Genomic DNA, 24,180 nt, shown 5'->3' with positions numbered 1-24,180 from the left:
ACAACAACCACAACACAACAAGCCAAGCCTTATTTCCCAGTAAGTGGGGTTGGTTACATGATTCACATGAATCTTTTTCTTCCAATTTACACAATTGTGGGAAATTCCTCCGACAATTTGAGGGCTGTTAGATCCTTACTATCTCATTCCAAGTTATTTTAGGTCTACCCTTACCACTTCTATTGCCACGAACAATAACTAGTTCACTCCTCCTCACTTGTGCAATATTCGACCTATGTTGCAAGTGTGCAAACCATCTCAGCTGCCCTTCCCTTATCTTATCTTGTGCTATGCCTAACTTACTGCGAAAATGTTCATTTCTTAATTTATTTTATAACACCACTCATCCCTCTTTATATTCTCATTTCAACAATTTTTACTTTTTGGATATGTTGTTTCTTAATTGCTCAACACTCTAATCCATACAGCATAGCTAGTTTTACAATCGTCCTATAAAACTTCCTTTTAATTTTAAGGGTATTCTATTATCTCACAACATGCCAAAAGCACTTCTTCATTTTACTCAACTTGCTGTAGCACTATATATTGCATCCTCTTTAATTTCTCCTTTGGACCTTAGGTATCAAAATCTACCAATGCTATTTATTTCTTGACCATAAAGTTTAATCTTTTCTCCAATATTCCTCCTATCATGATTGAAATTACATCTCACACGTCATGTCTTATTTCTACTTTTATCCTAAAACTTCTAGATTTTAAAGATTCTCTCCATAATTCTAACTTAGTTTTTACTCCACTCCTTGTTTCATCAATTAGGACAACATCATCCACAAACAATATACAACATGGAACCTTATTTTGGATACTCCTAATGAGTTCATCCATGACTAATGCAAAAAATTAGGACTTAAAGAATATTTTTGATGTACACTTATTGTGATTGGAAATTTCTTGTAATCCTAACTCTAGTCATTCCTCTATTGTACATATCCTTAATGACATGGTATGACAATTGCCTACTCACTTTTTCTTAGAATCCACCATAGAACTTCCTTAGGCATTCTATCATAAGCTTTCTCTAAGCCAATGAAAACCATGTGTGCGTCTCTTTTTTTTTTTTTCCATATTCTTCTTAGATATATAGCTTGCCAAACCACGCTAAATTCTTGTGTTGATTATTGTTTTCATTATCTGTGTGTGTTTTCGTATTGTTTATCGTGATTGCTGAATTGTTCTGCACGTTTCCACATTGCACAACAAATTGGTATCAAAGCCAGGTTACAATGGCTGGGGTTTCTTCTGCGAAGTTTGACATGGTCAAGTTCGACGGAACTGGAAATTTCGAATTTTGGCAGAGGAGGGTTAAGGATTTGTTAGTGCAGTAGGGCATGGTGAAGGCGTTATACGGAAGGCAGTCGGAAGACATGGATGACATGAGTCGGAAGGAACTGGAAGTGAAGGCTGTGGCAACTATCAGGCTTTGTCTGGATGATGACATAATGTATCACATCATGGATGAGGAATCGCTAGTGGCAGTTTTGCTGAAGCTGGAAATTTGGTGTATGTCCAAGTCGTTGATGAACAAGCTTTATCTTAAGCAGAAATTGTATGGTCTTAAGATGTCAGAGGGTTCGGATCTGAACCAACACATCAACGTGTTCAATCAGATCATCAGTGATTTGAAGCGAGTTGATGTGAAGTTCGAAAACAAAGACAAGGTGTTCATGTTACTGAATTCCCTACCTGCCTCTCCTACGTATGAAAATTTGGTTACAACTCTGATGTGGGGAAAAGAAACTCTCGAATTGGAGGTAATCACAAGTGCTCTTTTAGGTTTTTATTAGAGGAAGAAAGCCAATGATGAAAATTTACAAGGTGAAGGGCTTGTGGTAAGGGATAACCAGGAACGTGGGTGAAGCAAGTTTCGGAGCGAACCAAGTAACAATAAATCTCGATCCAATTCCAGGAAGAGAAAGGTCATATGGTGTTTTAAGTGTGGGAATAAGGGGCACATAAAACAAGTTTGTCCAGGGAAGAAGAAGGGGAATACAGAGAATAAGATGGTCCATCAAAATCGGCGAATGTAGTGGAATAAGCAGACTCAGAGAGCGATGATGGGGATATGCTTTCTGTTTCATCCGGTTAAGATCATCTCACAAATTCTTGGATTCTGGATTCGGCATGCTCCTATCACATGACACCCAATAAATATTGGTTCAACATCTATAGGTTAGTAAATTATGGTTCTGTTCTGATGGGTCATGCAAAATTGTTGGAATAGGGAATATTAGAATTAAAATGTTTGATGGTGTTGTTAGAACATTGTGTGATGTTAGGCATATACTAGATTTAAGGAAAAATATGATTTCATTGGGCACCTTAGATTGTAATGAGTTTAATTACAAAGTCTGCAAGTGGAGTAATGAAGGTGAGTAAAGGTGTCTTGACAGTGATGAAGGGGCAGAAATTAGCAGGAAATATCTATACACTCTACCACAATTGTAGGTGGAGATGCAGTTGCAGAGTTTGAGTAAGATAGTATAGTCTTGTGGCATATGCGGTTAGGGCATATGGGTGAGCGTGGGATGATGGAGCTTCATAAGAGAAATCTTTTGAAGGGTGTCAAATCATGCAAGTTGAATTTCTGCAAGTATTTTGTTCTTGGGAAACAAAATAGGGTGCAGTTCAAGACAGTCACACACAAGACAGAGAGAATTCTTGACTATGTTCATACAGATGTTTGGGGGCTAATAAGGGTAGCATCACGGGGAGGACATATGTATTTCGTGAGTTTTATCGACGACTACTCACGAAAGGTCTGAGTGTATTTCATGCGGCACAAGTCAAAAACGTTTGCCAAGTTCAAGTTGTGGAAAACTAAAGTGGAAAATCAGACAGGGAGGAAAATCAAATGCCTTAGGTTCGATAATGATACTGAGGACACAGATTCAAAGTTTACGGAGTTGTGTGGGCAGCATGGCATTAGGAGACACGTTACAGTATGCAAGACACTACAACAGAGTGGTGTGGCGGAAAGGATGAACATAACAATAGCTGAAAGAGCTCGGTGTCTCAGGTTGAATCCACGGATTGCAAAGAACTTCTGGGCAGAAGAAGTGAGTATGACATGTTTCTTGGTTAACAACCAAGGGCAGCACTAGATGAGAAAGTAGAAGAGGAGGTGTGGACAGGCAGTACGGTAGGCTACTTTGGTTTGAGAGTGTTTGGATGTCTAGCTTACGTGCAGGTTTCTAGTGCATAGTAGTTAGAGGCGCGAGGCGAAGGCGCGCGTCTCATGAAGGTGAGGCGCACAATTATTAAAATGGAATAAAATGTCTATTTGGGGTAATTGATACATGAACATATGAATATCTAGTAATATTAGAATTTAAAATGCCAAAACATTCAATTACAAAATTGAAAATTTAATAAAATTGCCGGTATGAAGCCCAAAAGTATCAACAATTCAACATAGTTCAACATTAAAAGGAAAGAGTACAAATCAAAAAATAGTTGCTAAATTTCAATAAAAAGAATGAATATTATGTATTAGTTATAATTTATGAACTCACATTAATTAAACTAAATATTACAAATTAAAAAATAGTAGCTAAGTTTCAGTAAAAAAATAAATATTATGTATCAATTATAATTTATTAACTTGCATTAATTAAACTAAATATTTAATTAGTAATTTCATATAAAGAAGAAGAAGAAAAAGAGTAGCCAAATTTCAATAAAAAGAATAAATATTATGTATTAGTTATAATTTATAAACTTACATTAATTAAACTAAATATTACAAATTAAAAAACAGTAGCTAAATTTCAGTAAAAAAAATAAATATTATGTATTAGTTATAATTTATAAGCTTAGATTAATTAAAGAAAATATTTAATTTATAAGCTTGCATATAAAGAAGAAGAAAAAGAGAAGCAGCAGGCAGCAGGCAGCAGCACGCAGCACGCAACAAGCAGCAGCAGGAAGAAGAAGAAGAAGAACTCGTGAGGGCTCCTGCTGGTTCGAAACGAAGTAGCGAAGGGTCGTGCTTCTTCAAAATGTCGAAGACGAACTCATGATCCTGGTTCGAAGCTTGAAGACGAAGTCGCGAAGGCTTTCGGCTAGTTTGAAGGCTCGCAGACGAGCTCATGTTGCTGGTTCGAAGAATCGCGAAGGCTCCTGCTAGTTTGAATGTGCAAGATGAACTCACGAAGGGCCGAGAGGGGCTAGGGCTATGTTCGTTCGAGTCGAATGAGGGCTACGGGTCTGGCTGTGGCTATTTCTCTCCTTTTTTTTTTGATCAAAATGGGTAAATATATTGATCAAAGAATATAGCCACTGTACAAGGGGGAAGAACCCCTATCATGAAAGAAAATACAAGGTAACCTTGGCATACCCAGGGGCCAAACTGGCCATCCAAAAGTAACCATCCAAAGTAGAAGCTAATCCATACTCATAAGTTCTCTAGTTAACAGAATACAAGTCATATTTGTCAAAGACAATTCTAAAGACATGTCTTTGGATCACCCTGACCAAGTCCTCATGAGATATGTCAACCCCTTCAAACTTCTTCCTGTTCCTAAAATGCCACAAAAAGTACACAGTAGTAGCAAGTCCAACTCTCCTTCCCACCGCCTGGTATCCAATTCCTTTAACCTCTTTGTGGAGCCATTTAACAGCAGCTTTCAAAGAAGTCATAGCTCTTTTCAGTCCCAGCCACTCTCTAATCCGATTCCATACCATTAATGAAAATTTACACCAAAAAAAATGGTGGTCGCCTGTCTCAACTTCCTCACGGCACAGCACACAGGCATGGTCAACCTCATCGCCAACAAGTTTATCATTCGCATACAGCTTCCCTTTTAATCCCACCCAAAGAATGAATGCATATTTGGGTGTGCATCCACTCTTCCAGATTTCCTTCACCCAAAGAACCTTAGTTCCTTTAGTTCTCCAAAAGTAATAACACTCTCGGGACTTATTAGCCAATTCCGAGTGAGACATTAGTCTGATAGCCTCCTCAGTACCTCCACACTGTTGTAGCAGCAAACACTTGATTTCCACCATCTTCTTAAAAAGTGGAGAGTCACCATGTTTAGATGTAATTCCCCAAATATCAGACTCTGCAAGGTAAATTTGGTGTATCCATTTTGTCCATAGCGAATCCTTCTTCGAATGAACATTCCAAAGAGCTTTCGTAAGAAGAGTAAGGTTCCAAGCATTCAATTTGAACACTCCCAGCCCTCCTTCAGATTTAGGGAGGCAGACTTCCCTCCAAGAAACCATGGGTTTCCTTTTCCCACCCCACAGGAACACCCTACGGAGTTTCACTATCTGCTCAAGAACATTCTTTTGAATAGGAAATATGGCAAGCCAGAAGCATTCCACACCCTGGATTGCTGAATTAATTAACTCCAATCTTCCTGCATATGAAAGTGTCTGTCCAGGCCAACCTTTAAACCGGTTATCAATTCTACCCACCAATGGAGCATAATGAGCACAATTTAGTCTAGAAGCAGCTAACGGGATACCCGAATATCTGAAAGGAAATGTCCCATTACTCATCCCAGATAACTGTAGCAGATCTTCCAAATCCTGCTCCTTCACTCCAGCATGGAACATATTTGATTTCAGCCAGTTTGCAGATAACCCAGAGCAGCAAGCAAACAACTTCATACATCCATTAATAAGCCAACAGAAGAGCTATCCCCTCTTGAAGAGAGCATTAGATCATCTGCAAAAGCCAAATGAGTAATTCTCAGACTTTCACATTTCGGATGAAAGTGGGACTCTAGTTTCCTTTCCACAGCTTTCAGCAGTCTGGATAGGTACTCCAGACAAATGACAAACAGAAGTGGAGACAAAGGATCCCCTTGTCTGAGACCTTTTTTTTCCTTTGAAGAAGCCATGGAGCCTGCCATTTAGGGAAATAGAATAGGCAGTGGTAGTGACACACTCCATAATCCAACATGTCATAACAGAGGGGAAATTCAGCTGCAGCAGCATATCATTCAAAAAAGACCAAGAAACAGAATCATAGGCTTTCTTGAGGTCAATTTTAAACATACATCTAGGGGAAACCCTCCTCCTTGCATGTCCCCTAACAAGTTCTTGAACTAAATAAATATTTTCGACCATACTTCTTCCTTTAACAAAAGCAGCCTGTGCAGGATTTATAATTTCCTCCAAACCAGGCTTCAGTCTAGCAGCAATCACCTTCGATATCACCTTATATATCACATTGCAGCAAGAGATTGGCCTGTAATCATTAACCACAGCAGCATGGTTCGTCTTAGGAATAAGGGCAATACTGGTATGGTTGATTTGCTTAAGTAGCTTTCCACTTTCAAAGAATTCCTTCACAGCATCAGAGAAATCAACCCCAACAGTGTTCCGCGATTTTTTAAAGAAACCCGCAGAGAAACCATCAGAACCGGGAGATTTCTCATCTCCAATGTTGAACAAAGCCTCCTTGATTTCCTCATCGGTGATAGGAACAATCATTTGGGCACTCAGAGAATCACTCAGTAAAGGACCATTAGTAATAATCTGACCATCTACACCAGTGCAAGGCACCTCCTCACCTAGTAGCTGTCTATAGTGACACAAGAATTCCTCAATGACCTGGTCATAAGATTTAGTTAATTCCCCATTGGCTTTTGTGATGGCAGCAATATGATTTCTATTGGAATTTCTTTGCATCAGAGCATGAAAAAATGCAGAACCTTTATCGCATTCCTTAAGGTATTTGCACTTCGATGCCTAAGCACAGAACAATCTGTTTGCCTCCTCCATTCTAAGAGCTTTACCTTTCTTAATTACCAGTTCCTTCTGTAACTCAACATTACCAGGATCATCATGCAATAGTTGCTGAGCCTCCATCAATTCTTTTACAACCGTATCAGTTCTGACAGAGATATGGGAGAAGTGGAGGGAGTTCAGTTCTTTCAAGGGTTTCTTCAGAGCCTGGAGTTTCTTGACAAGGCAGAATTGCTTGCACCCCATCACATCAACCCTCTATCCTTCCAAGATGATTTCCTGAAAATTCATATGGTTAGACCACATGTTAAAGAATTTAAAAGGCAATTTACCCAATTGTAGTTCCTGAAACAGGGAGACAAGGGATATGAGTGGTCAGACAGAACTCCAGGGAGCTGGAAATTTGCATAAGCCTTTAAATGACTAAAAATTCACAAGGCGCGACTCACTGCGCTTGTCGCCCCAGTGCGCCTCGTCTCGCCTAGCGTCGCCTTTTGCAGGTTGCCTTGCCTCACTTGGTTTGAGGCGCAAGCCTCTTCGCTTCACTGCGCCTTGCGCCCAGAGGCGCGCTTTTAACTACTATGTTCTAGTGAGCAGAGATTGAAGCTTGATGCGAAGTCTAGACAATATATCTTTCTGGGGCATGGTTTTAAATCGCAGTAGCGGGTAGTGTAACGTAAAGGTAACGGGTGTAACGGGAAGCGGGAGTAGCGGATGTTACATAATGGGAAGTGGGTGTAACGGCCGTGAATTTTTTTGAAGCATGCACAACCTTGTGCATATTAGGGTACTTGCATGTTTTAAGCTTTTAACCCTTCTTAAGAAGAGTTTTAGTGTATTTTGGATCATTTAATTCGAGTAACTAAGTTATTTGGTAAGGGCAGCAAGTTTACATTTGTTTTAAACCACCATTGATAGAAAAATTATGTGTGTATGCGTATTTATACTTCTTATTGTCCCTATATGTGATAAATTCTTATGTGTGCTAAATTAATTAATAAAAAAAAAATATATTATACACTCCATTAATCTATTAGACACATAAGACATATGAATAATACAAATATAAAATAGTTAAAAAGAAGGTTGAAGTTGAAAAATATAGAACATAAATATCACATTACTAATATTATCAGAATGAAATATTTTCCTAACAAATTAGTATTTTCAAATTGTTAATTAATGCATTTATTGTGAGTATTTAAATAAATAGTAAATTTTGCATCATTGTCATCCTATTTATAATCTTTCCACTTTCTTGCCACTTGGTATATTGAGAATGATATATGAAAGAGAGGGAAAAAGTGAGAAGAAAAAGTAAAAAATAAAATAATTTTTTGGTGTAATAGTCCTATAGCGGTTATGTAACGGCCGTAGTGGTCTTTACATAACGGTCGCAGTCCGTAATGGGACTCTTCCCACCAATTTCGCGGTGTGTAACGGTATCGGTAACCCAAAAAACTGTTACGTAATGGTTGCGACCTTTATTTAAAACCATGTTCTGGGGTATTAGAAAGGGGTGAAAGGTTTCAAACTCTGGGATCTGAAGATAAACAAGGTGGTGATCAATAGAGACGCGGTTTTTGATGAGAAAGCCATGTTGTAGTGTACTAAGGAAGAAGAGAAATAGGTGCCAAAAAATTGCGGCAGAAATGAGCATGTGGTGCAGGTGGAGCTAGAGATTCATGGTAGAGTTAACAATGTTCAGAATGCAGGGAGTCCTAACTCAGGAGATCAGCAGCATCACAGTATAGCTATAGATAGGCCCAGATGCACTATCAGGCCACCCCCCAAGTATGATTTTGATGATTTGATTTTTTATGCACTCATTACTAGTAGCGGGGATTAGGACTACTTTTCAAGAGGCGGTGTGCAGTCAAGAGAAAAGTAGATGGATGGGTTCTATGGTGGAGGAGATGGAGTCTTTGCATAAGAAGTAGACATGGGAGTTGGTGGAGTCTTTACGAGCTGAAGCAGTCTTTGAGGCAGCGATACAAGTGATTTGACTCCTACATGATCTGGATTGGCTACAGGAGATGTGAGTATGATTGCTGTGTTTATATGAAGAGTCTTGATGATGGTTCATTTATTTTTCTGTTACTTTATGTGGATGACATGTTGATTGTTGCGAAGAGTATGAGTTAGGTTAACAAGTTGAAAACCCTATTGAGCAAAGAATTTGACATAAAGGATTTTGGTGCAGCCAAGAAGATTCTTGGGATAGAGATTCACAGGGACAGAGCGTCCAGGAGATTGTGGTTATCTTAGCGTAGCTATGTTGTGAGGGTGTTGGAGAGGTTCAGCATGGATAATGCAAAACCAGTGAGTACACCTTTGACGAATCATTTTAGATTGTATACCGCCCAGTGCCTGAAGACAGATAATGAAGTTCATGACATGTCAAAGGTTCCATATGCTAGTGCAGTAGGTTGCTTGATGTATGCTATGATTTGTACAAGACCGGATCTAGCACAAGTTGTTAGTGTGGTGAGCAAGTTCCTATCAAATTCGGGATGACAATATTGGGATGTAGTCAAGTAGATTTTTAGATACTTAAGGGGTACTACAGACTATGACATCATGTTTGGCAGACAACAGGGTGATCCTTCAGTTGTGGGATATGTGGATACAGACTATGCAGGAGACTTGGATGACAAGAGGTCTACCACAGGGTATGTATTCACTCTTGTTGGGGGGGGGGGGGGGGAGCTATTTGTTGGAGGTCCATGGTTCAGGCTCTAGTTGCACTATCTACTACTGAAACAAAGTATATGACAGTGGCTGAGGTTGCCAAGGAAGCTTTGTGGCTTACATGATTGGTCAAGGAGTTGGGTATTCAGTAAGGTGGAGTTCAGTTGCATTGTGATAGTTAGAGTGGTATTTATTTGACAAAGAATTAAGTGTATCATGTGAGGGCCAAGCACATAGATGTGAGGTTTCACAGGATTAGGGAATCGGTTTCTTCTGGTGAACTATTGCTTGAGAAAAGTTTCACACTTCTGAGAATGTAATAGATATGTTGACAAAGCCTGTTACCACGGACATGTTCAAGCATTGCTTGGACTTGATTAACATCTCTAGATGCTAGATGGGAGGCATCCTAACTTATTGTCCCAGGTGGAGCATCGGGTTATGTTTTCTTATTCTCCTAAGGGGTGAATATTTGGTAAGGTAGAGATTGTTGAAGTATGTGGCTCATATCGAGTGGAACACATGTACAAAGAAAGCAGGCTGAGGAAAACAAAGAAGCTGGTTTGTCAACGGTTTGCTAGGTGCATCGATGGTTTCTTCTAGTAGCCAATTAGGAAGAAAATTGTCGATGGTTTGATATAGGTACATTGACGGTTTCTTCCAGTGAAGGAAAACTGTCGACAGTTTGATGAAACCGTCGATGGTTTTGTTCAGTGTTGTTTTTGAAATTTAAATTGGGAATATCAATAGGTTGGGGATACAGAGGCAAATCCTCCGCAGATTGATACAGGGGTATTTGGGGGATTCTCTAATACCTCTGTATGTCTAGGGGTTAGTATTAATACAATGTTGTAAGTTGTAACCCTGGTTTTGATTAAAAGTGAATTTTAGCCGCCGCTTGCTCCCGTGGACGTAGGCATTCTGCTGAACCACGTTAAATTCTTGTGTTGATTGTTGCTTTCATTACTTGTGTGTGTTTCCGTATTGTTCATTGTGATTGCTGCACCGTTCCGCACGTTTCCACATTGCACAACAAAGTGCTTTTCCTCCATTCAACATTTTCTTATTTCTTATAATTGTGTTAAATAAATTAGGTTCCCAATAATTACGTTATCACCTAGGCATTTCCCAACTTTGGGATGTCATCTAGTCCAATAGCTTTTTCATTTTTCATATTTTTGATGCAAACTTAACTTTATTTACTCTAATTTTTCAAAATAATTTCAAATTTTTAGGCTTTTCCTCATTTGTCAATTCTAAGTTTAATCCTTTAACTAGGTTTTTATTAAATATCTTATTAAAGTAACTTTGCCATCTTTGTTTATGTCTTCTTCTTTAACCATGCCACTATCATCTCCATTTTTATATATGTTATATCACGTAAGTCCTTGCTCTTCTGTTTTCTAGCTCTAGCAAGTTTAAGTATATCTTTCCCCTTCTTTCGTTTCTAGTCTAGTGTATAGATTATTATATGATCTATATTTAATTTCACCAATGGTCTTTTTTGTGTCTTTTCTTGCTTCTTTATACTTTTCAAAGTTTTCCTTGTTTCTATATTTTTGCCATGTTCTATACAAATTTTTTTTTGTCTTCACAACTTTTTGGACATCTTGATTTCACCACCCTCTTTTACTAGCCAAGAATCTTCCTCTATATTTGCCTAAATCTCTTTTGCTACCTTTTTTAATAAAGCTAGCTATCCTATTGCAAAGAGACTTTGCCTCTATGCTATCCTTATTGTGCAATCACTATCGTTGATCATTTCATCTTGAAATTTGAATATATTTTATCCCATTCGACCACCTATTTCTCTTGCATTGATTTAAGTTACCCTTTCTCTTCTATTTTTTAGTACATATATCTAATACAAAAACTCTATTGTGTAGTTAAATTTTCACCTAGGTTAACTCTACAGTCCTTGCATGATAAAAATCTACCCTCCTACTTAAGAAAAAATCTATTTTTTATTTTATCTACTCTTGAATATTTTAAAGTGTTCTTCTCTTTTCTTAAAGCATGTCTTCATTGTAAGAAGATCATATAAAGGGCAGCTTGGTGCACAAAGCTCCTGCGTATGTGGGGTCCAGGGAAGGGGCAGACCACAATGGATCTATAGTACGCAACATTACCTTGCATTTTTGCAAGTGGCTGTTTCCACGCCTCGAACCCGTGACATCCAGGTCACATGGCGACAACCTTACCGTTGTGACTTGACAAAATCTAAGTTAATATCATTCGACTCATTTTTATCTCCATATCCATGTCCTCCATGTATCCTCTTATAACCTTTATCGGATTTTTCCAATGTGTCCTTTCAAATCAAATGATATGAATATTTTTCTTAGTTCATGATATCCCTTGAATTATATTATTTGTAGAGAATGAGAATGAATCAATTGTATATTCCATTATGTATTCTTTACATACTCGGGTCTCTATTTAACATGTACACAGAGAATAAAATATGGAAACACAGAAGAGGACACAACTTGCAGTTGAGATGTGTAGTTTAGCTTCGGTGGGGGGTCCCAATTTATAGCCTCTGGCTTGTGGCAAGATCTTATGGTAGGTGGTGGTGGCTCACCCACCATGGTAGGTGGCGGTGGTTGACCTACCATGGTAGGTGGCTGTCATTCACCAACCGTGGCCGTCATTCACACTGCTGACCGTCATTCCACACTCCCCCTCAAGTTGGATCATAGATTTTGATCATGTCCAACTTGCAAATAAACTCTTCAAAGCTAGATCTATGTAATCCCTTAGTAAAAATATTTTCTAATTGTTCTCTTGTAGGGATATAGGTCATGCAAATTATCCCCTTCTCAATTTTCTCCATTATAAAATGCCTGTCCACTTCTATATGTTTAGTCTTGTCGTGCTGAACAGAATTATGAGAAATACTAATGGCCGCTTTGTTGTCGCAATAGAGTTTGATGGGGAGCTCTACTATGATGTGTAGTTCTTCCAAAAGTTTTTGTAACCATAGCCCTTCACACATCCCTTGTGTAACAACTCTGAATTCAGCCTCGGCATTGCTTCTGGCTACCGCACTCAGCTTCTTACTGCTCCATGTTACTAGGTTTCCCTAAACATAGGTACAGTAGCCGGTAGTAGACCTTCTGTCTTCTGTTGATCCTGCCTAATCCGCATCTGTGTAGATCTCTACCTTCTTACTATCACCTTTCTTGAAGAATAGTCCTCGCCCTGGAGAGCCTTTCAGATATCTGAGAATCTTATATACTACTTCTAGGTGATTCTCCTTTGGTGAGTGCATGTGTTGACTAACCAAAATTAGAGCGAAAGCAATGTTAGGTCTAGTGTGAGAGAGGTAGATCAATCTACCTACTAGTCTTTGATATCTCTCTCTGTCCACAGGCTTTCCTACGTCTTCCATTCTTTTTCCTGCCTCGATTGGAGTATCACTTGGTTTACAACCAAGCATGGCAGTCTCGGTCAAAAGGTCAAGTACATACTTTCTTTGGGAGACACTAATTCCCTTCCTTGATTTGGCAACCTCCATTCTCAGGAAATGTCACATTTGACCCAGGTCTTTTACCTCAAACTCTGTGGCTAAGATCTTCTTCAATCTCTCCACCTCTCCTGTGTCATCTCCAGTGAGAATGATGTCATCGACGTACACAATCAGGATGGTCCTTCTTCCCTCATTGGCCTGTTTGAAGAACATAGTGTGATCTGATTGCCCCTGTCGGTATCCTTGATTCTTTATCACCTTTGCAAATATATCAAACCACGCCCTCGGTGATTGCTCGAGTCCATACAGGGATTTCTTTAATTTACACGCTCTGGTTTCTTCTCCCTCCTTGCAAAATCCTGGTGGTAGCGTCATGAACACTTCTTCTTCTAGTTCACCATTCAGAAAAGCATTCTTGATGTCAAACTGATGGAGTGGCCAGTCCAGGTTTGTTGCCAAGGACAAGAGAACCCGTATAGTGTTCAGCTTTGCTACTGGTGCAAACATCACAGTGTAGTCAATACTGTATGTTTGAGTGAACCCCTTTGCCACAAGGCAGGCTTTGTATCGTTCTACTGTGCCATCAGCCTTGTACTTTACTGTGAACACCCACTTACAGCCCACTGGTTTCTTCCCCCTTGGCAAAGTCATCACCTCCCAAGTTCCATTCTTTTCTAGTGTCCTTATCTCTTCCATCACTGCCTCTCTCCACTCTGGAATCTCCAAGGCTTCTTGTATGTTTTTAGGAATGTGGATTCTGTCTAGGTTAGAAGTAAAAGCACGACACTTGGTAAAAAGAGCATTGTAAGATACAAATTTTGAGATATGGTGGAGAGTACATGAACGACGTTGTTTTCTAAGAGCAATGGGTAAATCATGTTTTACCTGGTTGGGATTGGAGTCGGACTCGTAGGGAGTTGGAACTCTCACCGGTTCTGATTCTTTTGGTGCTTCGCAAATGAGTGTCTCATTTGAATTTGATTTTGGCCTCCTTGAGTAGACAAGTGTTTCCCTATTTGTTTGTATTTCCGCATCTCCCCCTAAGCTCAAGTTTCCTTTTGTACTAGGCGAAGGAGCGGATATGGGGTATGGAGTGGTCTCGAAAACAGCAATGTCGAAGTAGTCTGAGTTTGAGGGTTGAGCTTTACTCAAGGACCCCCCCTGAAGCGGTAGGGGGTATGTTCGAAGAAGGTGACATCCAGGCTAACTAGGGGTGTACAAAATTTATCGAAAAATCGAAAATCGGACCAAAACCGAACCGAAACACATTTCGGTTCGGTTTTTCGGTTTGCGGTTTCGGTTTTGGTTATGAAATATAAAAATTTTTGGTTTCGGTTTCGGTTTTGGACCAAAACCGAACCTAAAAAATCGAAAACCAAATTAATAAATAATAGTTGTATAATTTTATATAATAGATGCTACCTGTGGTGTTGGATTGCCAGTCGCCGGCGAGAAAGCACCTTCGAATCCACCTCTGGTCGGTTTGGATGGCAGAGATTTCTGGGACGAAGTCCATGCGGTGGGTGGCGGAGATTTCGGAGGTGAAAAATTCTAATAATACAAATTTTTTTACAAGGAGGCCATGATTGATTCCACTATTTTTCTGGATCAGTTTCATGAGGTGGGTGCCGGGTGGAGAAGCCGGCGATTTGGTTTCAGAGGTGAAAAATTCTAATCTTGTTTTGGATCCGTGTTGGTTTACATACATCAAATATGTTATGACTTGGGAAAATGAGAGAAATGGATGGAAACGTGGAACAACATTTGGTGGAGGTGAAAAATTCTAATAATACAAATGCTTTAGTTAAAAGGCATTTGAACCATGAGGACAGAGCAGCAAAAAGAGCATAAGCAGCAGAAAGGGCATTGATGCAAACCATGTACCTGCAGAAAAGAAAGAAAGAAAAGAAAAAACTTTGAATCATAAAATCTGCATAGAACAGAGAAATTCTGAGAAAATGAAAATGCAAAGTATTGTGTATGACAGACTTGAGTCCCCCAAGAGTGGAGAATTGAAGTTTGCCATAGCTGCTGTTGTCCTGCTGGTTGGTCACAGTGACCCAAATGGATGCAACACTGAGAGGGACTGCACAGAGCCTAAGGACAAAATCTAAGAGCTTGAGGGTAGGGATGAGGTGGTAGACGGAGGTGGGTGCATTCTCATCTTCATCGTCTTGGTGTGCACACGCCCCATCTCTGTGTCACTGTGTGTGTGTGTTTGCGAAAGAGAGAGAGAGAGAGAGAGAGAGAGGCCACTGGCGAACTGCAAAGAGGGCACATGCAGGAACCACATGCTAGCCATCCCACATCGGTTGGAAATGGGAAGAGAACTAGTATCCCCAGCTTATACATTTTATATGGATCCTTCTTTCAACATGGCTCATGTTTTGGGCTTTGCAATTAAAGCTTTGGCGGTTTGGCCTGCCATAATGGGTTGTGGCCTGTTGATGCAGCCCAGGCTCAAGTAATGTTATTGTTGTTTTGATAGTTCAAATTTCAGTAAAACCGAAAATAACTGAACCGAACCGCAAACTTCGCGGTTTGGTTTGTTCATAAACCGATGGTATACGGTTTGGTTTCGATTTAGTTATTTTGAAAACCGAGGAGTTCGGTTCGGTTGGCGGTTTTGGCAAAAACCAAACCGAACTGAACCGTGTACACCCCTAAGGCTAACATAGAGTTTTTGGGAGATCGGGTCATAGCATTTGTAACCCTTCTATGTGGGAGAGTAACGAAGAAAGATACATTTAAGTGCTCTGGGATCCAATTTGTTTCGCTTGGGCACATGAATGTGGACAAAAATAGTGGACCCAAAGACACGAAGCGGAAGATGTGAGCCAAGCCTAGTATTGGGAAAAGTCTCTTGGAGTTTTTGGAGCGGAGTTGCAAAGGATAGGACTCTACTAGGCATTCGGTTAATGAGGTATGTGGCTGTCAAAATTGAGTCACCCCAAAATTTTGTTGGCATGTGAGAGGTGAACAACAATGCACGAGCAACTTCAAGGATATGTCGATTTTTCCGTTTAGCAACCCCATTTTGTTGAGGGGTGTCAACGCAAGAGCTTTGATGGATAATACATTCTCTTGAAGATACGTGCCCAAGAAGTGATTGAAATACTTAGTACCATTGTTAGTATGAAGGATTTGAATTTTTGTTTGAAACTGGGTTTGTATCATAAAGTGAAAATTCATGAAGACTGATCGAACCTCAGTTTTATCAGTCAATAAATATACCTAACACAGACGAGTGTGATCATCAATAAAAGTAATAAACCATTTTGTATGGGTCCTATTAGGAGTATGAGAAGGTCCCCATAGATCATTGTGAATCAGACTAAATGGCATGGATGGTTTATATTGAGATCTAGGAAAAGTAGTACGATGGTGTTTGGCAAATTCACACACTTCACAATGAAAATCCAAGGCAATTTTATTCGAACATATTGAAGGAAATAAGTGCTGCAAATACTGAAAACTAGGATGTCCCATCCTTTTGTGCCATAACAAAAGTTCACTAACCCTAGGACTAGAGGCATAATTACAAATAGTAGGAGGACACCGTCCATTCACATTAGCTTTGTCGAAGTAGTAGAGCCCATCACATTCCTTAGCACTGCCAATCGTCTTTCCTAATGATAGGTCCTGAAAGACACAATGAGAGGGTAGGAATTTAGTTGAGCAATTAGACTTGTTTGGTTAACTGACTAATAGAAAGCAAATTGCACAAAAAATTAGGAACATGGAGGATAGATTCAAGAGTAATAGATTTAGAAATACGAATACTCCCTTTGCCAGCAACAGGGGATAGAGTCCTATCTTCAATTTTGACTTTTAAATTACCGACCCAAGGTGAGTATGTTGAAAATAAATGATGAGCATTGGTCATATGGTCAGATGCACCAGAGTCAATAATCCAAAGGGTAAAATGAGGAGTTATACTAAGGGCTGTCAAAAAAGTACCTTTGTGGGCTAAAGAGCCAGATGACATAGTATTAGTGAACTAACCCGAGGCTTGGAAATTGGAAAATAGCTTATATATTTTTGCAAGTTGGTCGGAATTAAATCCCCCACTAGAGGCTGTCGGGCCATGGGCTTCTGTGGGTATTTTTTTTGCCTGGGTTTCGGTGTAGGACTGATGACCATGGGCTTTATTGGGCTGTCTAGGCTTCCAATCCGCGGGCTTGCCATGTAAGGTCCAATAGGTGTCTTTAGTATGGCCCCTTTTTTTACAATGCTCACAATAACGCCTTTTGGACTGTTTGGGCTGGATCCAGTACGAGGCCCACGGGTTATAAGAGCTAATGTCTCAGGCTCAAACATGTTTTGCTCCTTCAACATCATGTTCCTCCTACCTTCCTCATGCCGAACCTCAGAGAAAACTTCTTGGATGGAGGGCAACATCCGGTGACCTAGAATCTTGCTCCTCACGTCGTCAAGTTCTCGGTTCAGCCCTGCCAGAAACTCAAATACTCTATTGTTCTCCACCTTCTTCTTGAAATGTACACTGCCACCCTTGCATTCCCATTCCTCTTCGTAGCTGAGATCGAGTTCTTGCCAAAGTCCGAGCATCTCGATGTAGTATTTTGTGACTTCCTGATCTCCTTGCTTCGTTTGCCATAGCCGTGTCTTCAACTCGAAAATCTGGGAAGCATTTTTAGCATCAGAGTATGTCTCACGCACCGCATCCAACACGTCCTTTGCTGTCAGGAGGAACAGGCACGTTTTGCCAATGACTGGCTTCATAGAGTTTATCAAGCATGACGTTATCAAGGAGTTCTCGAACCGTTATTTCTGGGATGCCACTGCATCGGTAGGAGGTGGTCGCCGAGTCTCGCCGGTAAGAAAGCCGGGCTTTCCCTTACCGTCGATAACGAGCTTGATTGACTGTGCCCATTCTCTGTAATTCTTACCATTGAATTTTTCAACAGTAAGATGGAGTGGGGAATTCTTGAATACGCTAGTCGAGCCCATGGAGGAGGTTATCTCTGACTCTCCTTCCTGGGTTGCCGATTGGTTGGACTCATGGTTGTCTCCTTTTTGGGCAGCCATGGATTGCTTAGGGTTTTAGAGTAACCCGAGCTCTGATACCATGTAGAGAATGAGAATGAATTGATTGTATATTCAATTGTGTATTCTTTACATACTTGGGTTCCTATTTAGCATGTACACAGAGAATAAAATATGGAAAAACAGAAGAGGACACAACTTGCAATTGAGATGTGTAGTTTAGCTTCGATGGGGGGTCTCAATTTATAGCCTTTGGCTTGTGGCAAGATCTCATGGTAGGTGGTGGTGGCTCACCCACCATGCTAGGTGGCAGTGGCTCACCTACCATGGTAGGTGGTCGTCATTCACCAACTGTGGCCGTCGTTCACACTACTGGCCGTCATTCACCAATAGTGGCCGTCATTCACACTGCTGGCCGTCATTCCACATTATCTTTTTCGTCCCAAAACAGTCTTTTAAGGTTTTTCGCAATGCCTATTTGAGGAGCATAAGCACTAATGATATTTATTATCTCTTGTCCTAAGAAGATCTTGATTTTTATGATTCTATCTTTTACTTTTTAACATCTACAATCCTATGTTTTAAGTCTTTTTCTATAGTAATTCCTATCCCATTCTTATGTTTTCTTTTCCTATGTATGAAAGTTTAAATCCTAAAATTTATCTAGCTTTCTCCCCTACCCACTTAGTTTCTTCAGAGGTAGATTATATTAATTTTTCTTCTAATCATTGTGTTATCCCCAAGCTTTTCTTGGTAAGTATCCCTATATTCCAAGTTGTTAATCTAAGCCTAGTATCATGAACTAACTTCTTCATTGCCTATGTCAAGAGTGATGCAAGACATGGCACATTGCTTCAAGGTGATGGCCTAGCCCACCCTTGCCCATTTTTTGCTAGGTATAAGTGCAATGCATCTCTTGAAGGCAACATTCCCAAAAAATAATTGGAGCAAATTGAACTACCCATCACTGAAAGCCCTCGCAGTCTAGGCACAACTACGCAATTATCAAGGGTAAGCTCTACTACTAAGCTAATAGTGTATCAATGGTGATGAGAACAGCGATTTAATTTATATTGTATTACAGCTAGTTTAAGAGTATCAATAAAATTTTTCTAATAACCCCAAAATAGGTGTAGGCTTATAACAATCAACTGAAGTAGTCAACTTCGTCAACTCAATCGAAAATTGGTGCCAGCTCGTGCGCGCTCTCTCTCTCTCTCTCTCTTTCTCTGTGCATGTGTTTGTTTCAAACAACAGAACACCTCAAAATTGATTTGCAAATAGCTAGCCATTAATTGTGGAGTAACCATTGAAATGGAATAAAATTTCTATTTACTTGACTAAGGAAACATAAAAATTCAAAAATTTAGGTGCAAAAGAAATTGAAGAAAGAAACAAGACTGATGCAAGTGTCAATAAAATTTAAAATTTGGAATTTTTGGCATGCTGCAACGGGATTGAGCAAAACTAGAGAATTTGGAGCAAACCAAAAGGGTATCTGATGTAGGACAAGAAGCAAGGCCTTGGGAAGATCCTTGTTTGGGAATAACTAAGAAGAATTGCATCAAGGGATTGTTGGGTTTAGTGATTAATTAATTGAATTGAATTTAATTAGTATACGATTATTTGTATTTGGGGGGCTTGTTTGTAATTTTTGTGTATTTTTGTAATGTCACCTAGTTTTAGGGGTAAATGTGAAATTTCAGGTATTAGAGGCATTCTTACAAATAGTGTGTGAAAGCCATGTGGAAGTTGGTTGTTGAATTTGAATTGAGAAAGTGAACGTGTGTCTCCCCCTTCTCTCCTCCCTCATCTCTTCTCTTTTCCTTCTTCCTTGCCTCCCTTCTATCTCCCTTGGCAGCGGATCATTGATGCAGCCCCTGCATCAGCATCCCAATTCCAAATCATTTTCCCATGAAGATTTAACCCAAGTGCAGATATTTTTGCACCAAATACACTCTTTACCTGAACATTAATATCAATTAGATCAGCTATCACCAGGAACAAATACAATTTGCATCATCTCAAAATGTGAATTTCAAACCTTGACATACTTAATATGTGTTCATCCCAATTCCATAATTGTTGGCAGTACCTACAATGGAAGATTTACACCCTTGGAGGCACAATATTTGTGGATAACATGACCATGGACAGCCATTAAGGAAAATATGGCCGGAAAATAGTATTAATTCCTATTCAAGTAGGGTTTTGGAAAAGCCATGAAGGAAAATGTGGCCGGAAAATAGTATTAATTCCTGTTCAAGTATGGTGTTGGAAAATAGTATTAAGTCGGAACAGCTTACGAATAATATAGATTATACAGGAACTGGAATGAAAGAAGTCTATGAACGTTTTGGATCAACAATAATTGATAATTGAAGTAATTACAATGGTTATATGGCACTAATTCCACTATAGTCATATATGTGTGTTTGTATATATATATAGATATAACTCCACTGTAACCTAATTGAATAAAATTTTTTGATGAGCAAGTGTGAAATCTTTATGATGGAAATTAAGTATAAAAAAAATGACAATTGATGGTAGAAAGGTAGATGTAGCATACAAGGCCACCAATGGCTACGTAAGTATAATATATTTCCATTCTAAAATTGAATTTCTCCAATAGAAGCATAGAACCAAAGATTCCAGCTCTGGTAGTCCAACAAACCATGAAGAAAGTCAGTGTTAGTGATATAATGTCTCTGTGGCTTAAATTTCCTTCTAAGGTTAATGCATATGTTTGGTTAGTGGCCCTTAATAGGGTTAACACCATCTGAGGAAGCATCTCATTTGTTTTTACACTGCTCATTTTCTTGACAGTTGTGGAACATTCTATTTGGAATTCTTGGTGAATTATGGGTTTGTCCAAAGTCGGTGGAAGAGCTTTTAATTATTTCTTGTTGGTTTTGGGATGGGGAAGGATGTTGGGAAGCTGTGGAGGTGTTCTGTTTGTGCTGTTCTTTTCAGGGAATATGGTTGGAAAGAATGTTAGAATATTTTTTGGAAGAGTTGTCAAGGGATCTTCTCTGGGAGAGAATTTCGTGTTAGGCTTCTCCTTGGGCCTATAGTATAGGCTGTTTAAAGGGTTTTGCTGTTTTCAAGATGTGAACTGAGATTGGGTGGCTTTTATAAGTTGATGCTGGTTTTATATCCTTTTTTCTCTTCTATTTTGTTCGAGAACTTCTTGTTATTTTCTTCTTTTTTCTTATCTCAATAAAGCTTCTTTTTCCATAAAAAAAAAAGTCATCGTGAAACAGAAAATGAAGGAGAAATAAAAATCTTATTAAATAAGTTGATCATTAATTGGTGCTTTATTTCATATCTTTCTACGAACAGTGCCCTATCAACATGGTACTCAAGTCAAAGAGGTAAGGGCTAATCATGCCCAGGGCTGTAGCAAGAATGGAGGCATAACTGCCCCTCGCCAGTTTGTAGAAGAACCAAAGGTGAAGAAGAAATTGCCAAAAAAAAAATGTAACAAAAAAAAATCAGAGAAATTTGGTGAAGAATGAGAAAAAATGCCTGTTAGCTCTGGCCAACTTCCAATCCTATCTGCCGAACCCTTTAACAGCATCCCATCCCCTCTCTCTACCTTCAACTCCTGAATTTCCAATTCAACAATCAATTACTAAATTAACCTGCAATAAATAACCACCCTAGTAGTGTCCCATCCCTCCTCCCTCCTTTCAACTCCTGAACTTCAGTAAGTAACCTGCACTAAATAACCACCCTAGTAGTGTCCCATCCCTCCTCCTCACTCCAATTCAACAATGCACTACTAAATTAACCTGCAGTAAGTAACCACTAAATCACAGGAAGTGTAATGAAATGAAGCAATTGGAAGAAAAAAAGTCAGAAGAGATTAAAGGGACCTTCCTAATAAGCAGTCTGCTGATATGGGTCGTTGTTGGTGACATGGCGAATGAGAGCAATCATGTTGGTCTCAAGCTATGAGTGCTGTAGAAGGTTGACAAGACCAAGCAATAACCTAGTCCATATGCTGATACTTTGAAACCCTAATATCCTAGCTCCATGTTCCTCAGTGTGGTCATCACCTCCCAGGAACTGCGGAGAGGGAGAGGGAGAACACTGGGAGAAGTTGAAGGCAAAGAGATGCTTTGGCCTTCTGAGTGAGTGGCAGGAATGTTCACGTGGGTAGCACGGTGTTTCATTGTCCATGTGTGACATTGCCGTTTTTATAAATGTGTTGGAAAGTTTCCAAATTTATCCAGTCAACTCTCCTTGATTACTGGATAAATTTCTGTAATTATGTAAATATTCTTAGGAGATATTCTAGGATACATTCTTAGGAGATATTCTAGGAGATTTTTTAGCAATTGTCATTCTTTACTTTTGTTATTCTTTCCTTTTAGGTTATCCTTGTAGTCTATAAGACATTCAGATTGTACCTTATTTTAAAATAATAAGAAATACTATTTAAATTCTTCTCCACTTCTAGAATTGTATGAGTTGTTGCTTGTTAGCTAGAAAATTCTTCCAAATTTGGGTAATTTGAGTTTGAACATTGCTTTATATGATTAACTATAGGATAATTCTCTCCGGCACAAGGTAAAGGATAATTCCCTTCAGAGAAAGTGATTGGGTTGCTATCTCCGTCTACCGCCTACACTAATGCTGTCACACTTTTCCAAATTCATTGTCACTTGGGTCATCCTTCATTGGAAAAGTTAAAATGTCTTGTTCCTAGTTTGAGTTTTGTGTTTAGTCTCGATTCCCAGGTAATCCTTCTACTACACTTCCGGTTGATCAATCTACTGACCTTGATGTACCTGTAGCCATTAGGAAAGGAGTTAGAACCTGTACCACACACCCCATTGCCAAATATTTATCATACCATAGACTCTCTCATAATCATAAGGCCTTTACATCCAATATTTCTCACCTATTTGTTCCAAGGACCATTTAGGAAGCTATGGATCATCCCGATTGGAAGTTAGCAGTTCTTGAAGAGATGAATGCACTACAGAACGACAGTACTTGGGAAATTGTTGATTTACCAAAGGAAAAGAAAACTGTAGGTGGCAAGTGGGTGTTTACAATTAAATGTAAGGCTGAAGGCAATACAGAGATATATAAGGTAGTCTCGTTGCAAAAAGGTTTACATAAACATACAAAATTGACTATCAAGAAACTTTTGCTCCAGTGGCCAAGATAAACTCAATCCGAGTGTTACTCTCCTTAGCTGTACATTCTAACAGGCCCTTACACCAGTTGGATGTAAAGAATGCTTTTTTAAATGGAGATCTAGAGGATGAAGTGTTTATGGAATTACCACCAGGTTTTGAAGGTAATCTTAGCAGAGATAAGGTGTGTAAATTGAAAAAATCATTGTACGGGCTCAAGCAATCTCCGAGAGCTTGGTTTGAATGCTTTGGGAAGGCTGTAATGGGTCATGGTTACAGCCAAGGTCAAGCTGATCACACCATGTTCTATAAGCACTCAAGTGAAGGGAAGGTTGATATTCTAATTGTCTATGTTGACGATATTATTTTGACAGGTAATGACAGCAAGGAGCTTGGGAAATTAAAACAGATGCTTGCTAATGAATTTGAGATTAAAGATTTGGGTGAATTGAAGTATTTTCTCGGTATGAAATTTGCAAGGTCAAGAAAAGGTATTTTTGTTTCACAAAGAAAATATGTGCTTGACTTGCTTGGAGAAACAGGTTTACCAGGGTGTAAAGCAGCTGAGACACCTATAGAGCCTAATCTTAAACTACAACCTGCCAAGCCAGAAGAAGTAACCAACAGAGACCAGTACCAAAGATTGGTTGGAAGGCTACTTTATCTATCACATATACGTCCTGACATAGCAAGGCTACTTTATCTATCACATATACGTCCTGACATAGCCTTCGCTGTCAGTATGGTAAGCCAATTTATGCACTCACCAGGGCCTGACTACTTTTGATGCAGTTTATAGAATCCTGAGATATTTAAAGGGATCTCCAGGAAAAGGTCTATTGTTTGAAGACCATAGACATCTACAAGTTGAGGTATACACTGATGCAGATTGGGCTGGGAGCATTACCGATAGAAGATCAACTTTTGGTTATTGTGCCTTTGTTGGTGGAAATTCAGTTACATGGTGAAGCAAAAAACAAAATGTGGTAGCTAGGAGTAGTGCAGAGGCAGAATTTAGAGCAGTTGCTCATGAATTTATGAAGTGTTGTGGATTAAAAAATTATTGGAAGAATTGAAAGTCACTAATCCACTACCTATGAGACTGTATTGCGATAACAAATCTGCCATAGCCATTGC

General features: G+C 39.3%; 1 protein-coding gene across 6 annotated transcripts in view; it reads left to right on the top strand.

Moving 5' to 3' along the window:
* The window catches only part of LOC131156300 (mitochondrial phosphate carrier protein 1, mitochondrial), a 39,426-nt gene that overhangs the window by 4,528 nt on the left and 10,718 nt on the right, over positions 1 to 24,180 (top strand). The window lies entirely within an intron of this gene.

This window comes from Malania oleifera, chromosome 5 (genome assembly GCF_029873635.1).
Source record: "Malania oleifera isolate guangnan ecotype guangnan chromosome 5, ASM2987363v1, whole genome shotgun sequence".
NCBI lineage: Eukaryota > Viridiplantae > Streptophyta > Magnoliopsida > Santalales > Ximeniaceae > Malania > Malania oleifera.
Note: the sequence above shows the minus strand (reverse complement) of the source record. Positions and strands in the feature narration are given on the sequence as shown.